We start from the raw sequence: 9,551 nt of genomic DNA on the forward strand, positions 1-9,551 counted from the left end.
CTCTCCTTCTCTTTCCTGTGTTAAAAAAACAGAACAAAAAAGCAAACAAGAAAAGTTCAAGGCCTGCTGGGGCTGAGTATCTGTTGGCCGTTTGGTTTAAAGTGGATACTGTCTCTTTAAATTTTGAGGAGATCTATGCAGAACCCTCAAGGGTGGGGCTGGAGTATCCACTAGCTCAGGCACCCCTATAGTTAACAGAATGGAGGTACACAGACAGCAAGGGACCAACGAAAAGATATCAAAAAAAGAATGTCCACACCTCTATCAGGCGTCCGTGGCTGCTCTGATCCTTTCCCCGCTTGGCCCCACACAAAATGGCAAATCCTGGAGCAGCTGAGCGTCCCAAACCAGGAAGCAATGGATTTCTTGCTTCTGTCACAAACGCCCCAGCTGTAAGTCTCCCAACCTTCTAAATATTCCTTTATATGTGGTTCAGAATACTGGGACCATTCCCTGAGCCTTCTTGGTCCTGTATTCTGTGTTGTTCTCGGCAGAGCTCGACACTACACTTCCACCTGATCTGCCATCTTTTTTCACAAGTCCTAGAGGTAGATGTTTTTTTTGACAAAAGGAGGGGAGTGATTGATTTTGCAGCAGAAGCTGAGGTCCCTGGGACCATCAAGCGAGAAGAATGGAGAGCAGGGCCCTACCCAGAGAGGCAGTGATGCCAGGGATGGAGATAGAGACTATGATGTGGACAGGTGGAGCGGCTATGGGCACTGGACTCAGGGAGGGAGAAGGGCTGTGTGCTGGCAGCCAGTGGGGGGCCCTGGGTGGTGTACCCTTTGGTTATTTGATAATGCATGGAGGGGATGGTAATCATTGCAATGAAAGGAAATACAACAGGAAGAGTGTAAAGCTGATGTTCTCCATGTAAACCTCACAATAAAATCTTAAAAATTTTAAATGTTTCAACAAACTGATGCAATACTGGAGGCACTCAAGTACTCATCTATGCCAGGAAGACAGTTACCTGACCAACTAATTTGTGCCTATTTCAAACTGAGTTGACCCAACCAAATGTGGTAATCATTAGACAATACCATTAATATCACACGTAAGAAAAATTTTGCTAAAGATAATTCAAAAATGGCTGCAACAGTACATTGAGAGGGAATTATCAGAGGTTCAAACCAGATTCAGACAAAGATGTGGAACAAGCAATATTATTGCTCACGTCAGGTTGATCTTGGCTGAAAGCAGAGACTACCAGAAAGACATTTAGCTGTGGTTTATTGACTACGCAAAGGCTTTCAATTGCGTGGATCATGGTAAGCTTGGACAACATTGCAGAGAATGAATATTCTGGAACATTTACTTTTGTTCATGAGAAACATGTACATAGACCATAAGGCAGTTGTTCAAACAGAACAAGGGAACACAAAATGGTTTAAAATCAGGAAAGGTGTGTGCCAGGGTTGTATTCTTTCACCATACTTATTCAATCTGTATGTTAAACAAATAATTTGAGAAGTTGGATTATGTAAAGAAAAACATGGCATCAGGATTGGAGGAAGACTCATTAATAACCAGCGATATGCAGCTGATACAACCTTGCTTGCTGAAAGTGAAGAGGACTTAAAATACTTAACTGATGAGGATCAAAGACCACAGTCTTCAGTACACCTCATGTACAGAAAACAAAATCCTCACTTGAATTTACTCGGTCGGATCAACCATTAATCCTCATGGAAGCAGTAGTCAAGAAATCAAACAATGTGTTTGCATTGGGCAAATCTGCTGCACAAGACCTCTTTAAAGTGATGAAGAGCAAAGATATCAGTTTGAGGACTAAGTTGCACCTAACCAAACTCATGGTCTTTTGAATAACCTCACATGCATGTGAAAGTTGAACAATGAATAAAGAAGACCATAGAAGAACTGATACATTTAAGTTATGGTTTTGGAGAAGAATATTAAAAGAAATGGACCACCAAAAGAACAAACAAATCTGTGTTGGAAGAAGCACAGTCAGAATGTTCCTTAGAAGCCAGGATGGCTAGACTTCATCTCTCATACTTCAGACACATTATCAGGAGAGACCAGATCCTAGAGAAGGACATCATGCTTGGTGAACTGGAGGGTTGCGTAAAAGAGGAAGACCCCCCAACTAGAACAAATGGTGCAGTGGCAGCAGCAATGGGCTCAAGCATAGTAACAATTGTGAGGTTGGTGCAGACCAAGCAGTGTTTCGTTCTGTTGTGCATAAAGTCGACGGCACCTAATAACAACAAAAACAAAGTAAAACAAACCTACAATACTGAAAACAGGGAACCAAAGATGCCAGTTTGCAACATGCACTTTCACCAAATAGTAAAAAGAGGGAGTAATAATAGTTATGTTGTTGTTGTTGTTGTTGTTGTTAGGTGCCATCAAGTCGGTACTGGCCCATAGCGACCTTATGCACAGCAGAACAAAACACTGCCCAATCCTGGCCAACTTCTCTATTGTTGCCACGCTTGAGTCCGTCGATGCTGCCACTTGGCCAATGCATCTCATTGGCGGTCTTCTTCTTTTTCTCTGACCCTCCACCCTATCAAACTGGTCCCTCCTGACAATATGTCCAAAGTATGAGAGACAAAGTTTGGCCATCCTGGCCTCCAAGGAGCACTCTGGCTGCACTTCTTCCAACATAGATCTGTTTGTTCTTTTGGCAGCCCATGGCACTTTCAATATTCTCCTCCAACACCATAACTCAAATGCATCAAGTCTTCTATGGTCTTCCTTATTTAACAGTTATATTAATATTCCATATATACATATGTATATATATTCCTTAATAATAGTTATAGAACTTCTAAATGAAGAGAAAATCAAGTAGGGTATCAAAAATAAAATAAATACAAATAAACCTAACTATAACCCTAAAACTAGACCAAGCCTTACTCCTAACCCTAGCTCAACCCCACCCTTAAAACTAACCCTAACCCTAACCATAAGCCCTACACTTAACAAAGTCCTAGGCCTAGCCTAAACCTAGCCATAATACTAATTCTAACTCCTTAATCCTTGGTTAGTTATGTGCCGTGGAGTCAACTCCTAGCAATCGTGTAATACGGTTTCCAAAGCTGTAAATCTTTACGAGAACAGAAAGCCTCATCTTTCTCCTGAACAACAGTGGGTAGTTTCGAACTGCTAACCTTGAGATTAGCAGCCCAATTTGTAACCACTACACTAATCAGAACTCCGTGTAACTCCTTACTCTTACCCACCCTGGAAAATGGTTTTACCTACATACACTCCTGGTATGGTTCACAGCACTGAACTGTGAACCACCAGCTGTTCCTCAGAAACCATACACAGGGTCACTATGAATTGGAACTGACTTGACAGCCCTTAACAATATTCCTCTTAAAGCATATATTGTTGTTGTTAAGTGATGTCAAGTTGATTCCAAGCCATAGGGAACATGTATAGTGTTTCCTAGGAGCAGCTGGTGAGCTTGAATCGCTGACCTTGTGATTCAAAGCAACTTTGCAGTCCAGTGCATTAATCTACAGCACCACAGCAGGACTCCAAAGCATACATACACACCAACAAACCTTCCAACAGCTAACAGCAGCTACAAATTGTTTCAACACAAGATACTTTTGCATCCTGACTTTGGGCTATCTTACTAGCCTGATCTCTACTCATTCCACCTGTAACATACACCCTGCAATCTAGCTTTGCTGAACTTATTATTAGCTCAGAGAGTGTCATATTTTTTTCACTCTACTTTCCTGACCCAGTGAATTGAGAAGAGTCTCTCCTCCCTCCGTCATTAACAGGAAAACGGATCCCTTTCTCCTCTGTGCTCCCACTGGGTTTTATTATGATCTAACAGACTCACATTGTTTATTCATTCATACATACATGTATGCACTGATACAGTGTGCAAAACATTCTGATAAGGTCTGAGGACCCAAAGGTAAATAGATTGCTTCATTACTCTTCTTGCCTCTTGATGTTAGGTGCCATCGAAGTATGTGAGAGGAAGTCTTGCCATTCTCACTTCTATGGAGCATTCTGTTTGTCTGTTTGTACTTCTTCCAATAGACATTTGCTCATTCTTCTAGCAATCCATGGTAGTATTCTATATTTTTCACCAACACTATAATTCAAATAAACTATAATCGGAGTGCTGGTGTGATGCCATAGGATAAGCACTTGACCTCAAGGTCAGTTTGGAAGCAAGGTTTGTAGTTCAAATTCACCAGCTGCTCCTTTCTGGTTTTCCTTATTCACTATATCAAGCTTTCACATGCATATAAGGCAACTGAAAATACCATGGCTTGGGTCACATGTACCTTAAGTCTTCAAAGTGCCATCTTTGTTTTTTAACAGAGACCTTTTGCAACAAATGTGCCTAAAGCATTAACTGTCTGATTTCTTGACATCTCCACGGGTGTTGGTTATAGATCTAAGTAAAATGAAGTCCTTGACAACTTTCAATATTTTCTCCATTTATTTGTATGTTAGTCCAATTGTGAAGATGCTTGTGCTCTTTATGTTGAAGATTCTTGTGTTATTTACTATAGGCTTTGATCTTCATTAGTAAATGCTTCAAGTCCTCTTCACTTTCAGCAAGCAAGGTTGTATCATCTGCATACCACAGGTTGTTCATGAGTCTTCCTCCAATCTTGATGCCACATTCTGCTTCATATAGTCCAGTTTCTTGGATTATTTCCTCAGCATACACATGGAGCAATTATGGTAAAAGGATACAATCCTGACACACACCTTTCCTGATTTTAAATCAGGCAGTATCCCCTTGTTCTGTTTGAAGAACTGCCTGTTGACTTACACCTGAATACCTAAAGAGCATTCTATTTTCATCATCTGCTTACTTGCATCATTGGCCATTTATTTCAGTCTGACAGCATTTCTATGCCACAACAAACATTTAGTATATATTTGCTTAACAAAAACCTTCGGAAGTTGAATAACTAAATACTGACTCAATGAAAACCTTTTTTTTGTCCTTCCCTCTTCCACAAAGTCCAAACCATTCTCAAGTCATTTCTATATTGTAAGTCTAAATGACACAAAAAGCCAAGGCCCTTGTCACTTTTCTGACTTGTCCAAGTTCTAGGTATAGATTAGTTAGACAGGATCTTGTAGTCCTTCAGAGAACTAAGCTTCTCATAGCAGTAAAGTTCTGCATTTTTTAAGAGGGAACAGCTTCTGATACTAAAAAAAAAATTGTAGTTTTCAAACTTCAGTCTGCAGGTCTCACTCCTGAACTCCAAATTCTTATATTCAACTTGACAACACCATTCAAATGTCTGACATTCTTTCCGAATTTAACATGCCCAAGCCTGAGTTCCTGATCAGCCCCCACAGAAGCTACTCTATGCAGCTTTCACCATTCATTTTGATAGCAATTTGACATGTCTACGTGCACAGATCAAAAACCTTGACTCGTCTTCCCTTAAAGTCACATACCCATATACACTCCATCGGGAAACGCTGTGGTTCTATCTTCAAAATTTATCCAGAAAAAAAAAAAAAAAACTTATCCAGAGAACCCTCTCATCATTTGTCACTCATCTCCATTGCTGCTATCCGACTCTGAGACACTGTCATCTCTCCCCTGCATTATTATAGTAGATTTCTCAGAAGGTGATGAAACATATCCACTCAGTATATCTGTAGCAGCAAGGCCTGGCCATCTACTCCCAGAAAGATTATAACCTAGAAAACTCTATGGGGCAGACATACTCTGTCATAAGAAGTCATTATGACTCAAAAAGGGACTTTATGATACCCACAATTATCAGTAGTCTCCATGCTTCCACCCTTGCCTCCCTACAGCAAAGTCTCAAACAGCCACCAAGGTAACCATTTTAAAAGTCATCATCCTTGATCAAGCCTCTGTTTAAAAAATCTCCTATGTTGAAATCAAGCAGGCTGGGTGGTGCTGTAGGTTAGATGTTGAGAATCTAACTGCAAGATTAGCAGTTCAAATCCATCAATTACTCCTCAGAGAAAGATGATGTCTGCTCCCAATAAAGCTTTAGTCTCAGAAACCCTAGGTCCCTATGAGACAAAGTCTAGAGTTCCCAATGGCAGTGATTTTGAGTTATGCTGAAATGGATAACAAGATAAGGATGTCCACTCTTCCAACACTTTTATTCAATATTGTATTAAAAAGTCTTAGCCAGAGCAGTAACACAAAAAAAGAAATAAGATATAAAGGTTGGAAAAGAAAAAGTATATTCTATGATTGATATGATTTTATATATATAGAAATCTTCAAGCGCTAACAAGAATCTGGCAAGGTTACAAGGTACTAAATCAGCAAATAAAAACCAGTTGGGTTTCCATACACCAGTAATGAGAAACATAAAGGGAAAAATAATAAAACAATTCCATTTACAATAGTATCAAAGAGCATAAAGTACCTAAGAATATCTTTAACTAGGGACGTGAAGGACTTACACAATAAAAACTATCAAATAGTGCTGGAAGTGATTTTTAAAAGACTCAAACAAATGGAAAGATACTCTGTTCATGAATCAGACTGGTGTAGTGGGTTACATGTTGATCTGTTAAAAGCATGGTAGGTGGTTTCAATTCCACCAGCTGTTCCACAGGAGAAAAGAAAAAGGCTTTCAACTCCCATAAAGATTTGTAGCCTGTAAAATGGACTCCTGGTGTGGTGCTGTGGGTTAATAATGCATCAGAGAGCAAAGGTCAGTGGTTCAAGCTCACCAGTCACTCCTTGGAAACCCTATACAGGGTTGCTATGGGTGGGAATCGACTCCAAAGCACTTAACAACAACAAAGCCCTATACTTGGTTGCTCTGAGCCAGAAGCGACTTGACAACACACAACAACATATAACTACAGGAGTCACTGTGAGAATCGACTCAATATCAACGGGTTTGGAGTTTTGTTTGTTTTTGATAACAGCATTTTTAAGCCACAGTACACATAATAAATATTTGCTAAACAAAACCAATCTTGATGGCACTTAACAACAACAGTAATCAAAACAACCTGCTACTGGTATAATAACAGACACACAGACCAATGGAATCTAATTTAGAGCCCAGCAATAAATCCACTATGTTCAACTGAATTTTTACAAAAGAATTAAATCCATTTGGCTGGGGTGGGGGTGGTGGGTGTCTCTTCAATAAATGGTGCTGGGAAAACTGGAGGGTGCGTGCCTCATACCACACACCAAAACAAATTCAAAATGCACTAAGGACCCAATTGTGTTAAGTAAAACAATATTCTTAGAAAGAAAAAACAATCAAGGGTAATGCTATTAGACATAGCTTTTGAAAATGGATTTGTTGTTGTTATTACACACCGTGGAGTCAGTTCTGACTCATAGCTACCCTGCACAGGGTTTCCAGGCTGTAAATCTTTACAGGACCAGAAAGCCTCATCTTTCTCCTGTGGAACAGCTGGTAGTTTCGAACTGCTGACCTTGCGGTTCGCAGCCCAATTCGTAACCACTATGCTACCATCTAATATAAATTTTTAAAGCACAAATAGCAAAAGAATAAATAGAAATTTTTATTCAAGTAAAAAAAATAACATTTTGAAACTTGTTTGTCAAAAGACTTTATTGCTGCGTTGGATCCCATGCCCTTGGAGGTGACCAGGGTAACTGCAGGGATGGGTGCTAGGAGAGCTTTATATATATATTTCCCATATAGAGGGAAATGATGTAACTGGTGATGGAACCCAGGAGAAACCTTTCAAAACAGGTCTAAAGGCTTTGATGACAGTAGGAAAAGAACCATTTCCTACCATTTACATAGATTCACAAAAAGGAAACAAGAGGTGGGATGTTATTTCTGAATCACAGATGAAAAACATTTGAAAACTGTGGCACAGAGAACAAAGGAAGACTGAATCTTGAGAAAAGAAAGATGCAGAAGACAATTTGTGAAGAGAAAAAACCTGGAGGAAACCTAGATTATCATTTAAAATAATCCCAGTCTTCCAGAGCCCAAATCTGTGAAGATCAACACATAAGAAACATACAGAGGTCAGAGTGAAGGTGTTCCACTGGGTCCACAGGCTGCGAAGACAAGGAAAGAATTTCATGTTCCTGGTGCTGCGTGATGGGGCAGGTTATGCCCAGTGTGTTCTGTGGGATGAGCGGTGTCAGTGTTACAATAGAATGGTCCTGTCCACTGAGAGCAGCGTCACAGTGTATGGAATGCTGACTCACCCCAGAGAGATGTGACTTCTGGGAACTAACTGGGTTGGCCTCTGCTGGAGGAACCGATAACCTGATCAATGAGGAGTCTGATGTTGATGTCCATCCAGCTCAACCACAGACACATGATGATCAGAGGAGAAAACATGTCCAAGATCCTGATCACGAGGGGCTTTAGAGATCAATTCTTTGACAGGGGTTACCCTGTGAGGTTACCCTCAAACATTAGGACAAACGCAGGTAGAAGGAAGAGCCACGCTCTTCAAGCTGGACTATTTTGGGGATGAGGCATTCCTGCCACAGTCCTCCCAGTTGTACCTGGAGACCTGCCTCCCAGTGCTTGAGGATGTATTTTGCCTGGCACAGTCGTACAGGGCTGAGCAATTCCGAACACGAGGGCACCTGGCACAGTAAACCCACGTTGAAGCCGAGTGCCCTTTCCTGACCTTTGAGGAGCTCCTGAACCGACTGGAGGACTTGCTTTGTGATATAGTGGACAAAGTCTTGAAATCCCCTGCAGCAAGCTTAGTATATGAACTGTACCCGAACTTCAAGCCCCCCCAAGCAGTCTTTTAAACAGATGAACTATTCAGATGCCACTGTGTGGCTGAAAAGAACACAATATGAAGAAAGATGGAACTTTCTATGAATTTGAAAATGATATCCCCAAAGCGCCTGAGAGACCTGATGACAGACACCATTAATGAGTCAATCTTGCTGTGTCAATTTCCGGTAGAGATCAAGTCCTTATACATGCATCACTGGCCTGAGGATTCCCACCTTACGGTGGAGTGGAGATGTTGATGCCTAACCTGTGATAATGACGAGATGCTGGCAGGCTACAAAAGAGAAGGGATTCACCCCACTCCTTACTACTGGTACACGGATCAGAGAAAATATGCTACCTGTCCTCATGGAGGGTATGGCTTGGGTTTGGAATGATTCTTAACGTGGATTCTCAATACGTATCACATCTAAGACGTGTGTTTATATCCTCAATTTGTGCAGCGCTGCAAGCCATAGGCAGCTCCCCCTGAAGATTAAAGGCTCAGGAAAGGAATAGACTGCCTCTTTTCTAAAAAAGCCAAAAGCTTCCTTTTTTTGTTTCATTGGAATTCAACTATTGGTTTTCTATGATAAAAAGTAGTTTAAATTACCTGAAGTGGCATTTTAAGAAAAGATAAATCCATGACAGAATTTGAGGAAGGTATGTTACCTGTCACTGTAATTGTAATAGTATGCAATTATAGCTCATAAGCTTTGTGTCACACATACCATATGTCTAAACCAGTTTAAATTATGTTCTAGTTATATTCCAGTGACTTTATTTTTCTGTCCTTTTCAGTGTAACTGGAAATCTTCATATCATTTTATTCTATCAATAAGT

General features: G+C 40.5%; 2 pseudogenes; both read left to right on the forward strand.

The window, feature by feature from the left end:
* LOC102837158 overlaps nucleotides 1-8,205 on the forward strand; it is a 55,743-nt pseudogene extending 47,538 nt beyond the window's left edge.
* Nucleotides 8,206-8,971: 766 nt separating this feature from the next.
* On the forward strand, nucleotides 8,972-9,187 carry LOC102837534 (annotated as a pseudogene).
* Nucleotides 9,188-9,551: the final 364 nt, after the last annotated feature.

The sequence above is a fragment of the Chrysochloris asiatica genome, unplaced genomic scaffold (assembly GCF_000296735.1).
Source record: "Chrysochloris asiatica unplaced genomic scaffold, ChrAsi1.0 scaffold00022, whole genome shotgun sequence".
In the NCBI taxonomy this organism is placed as follows: domain Eukaryota; kingdom Metazoa; phylum Chordata; class Mammalia; order Afrosoricida; family Chrysochloridae; genus Chrysochloris; species Chrysochloris asiatica.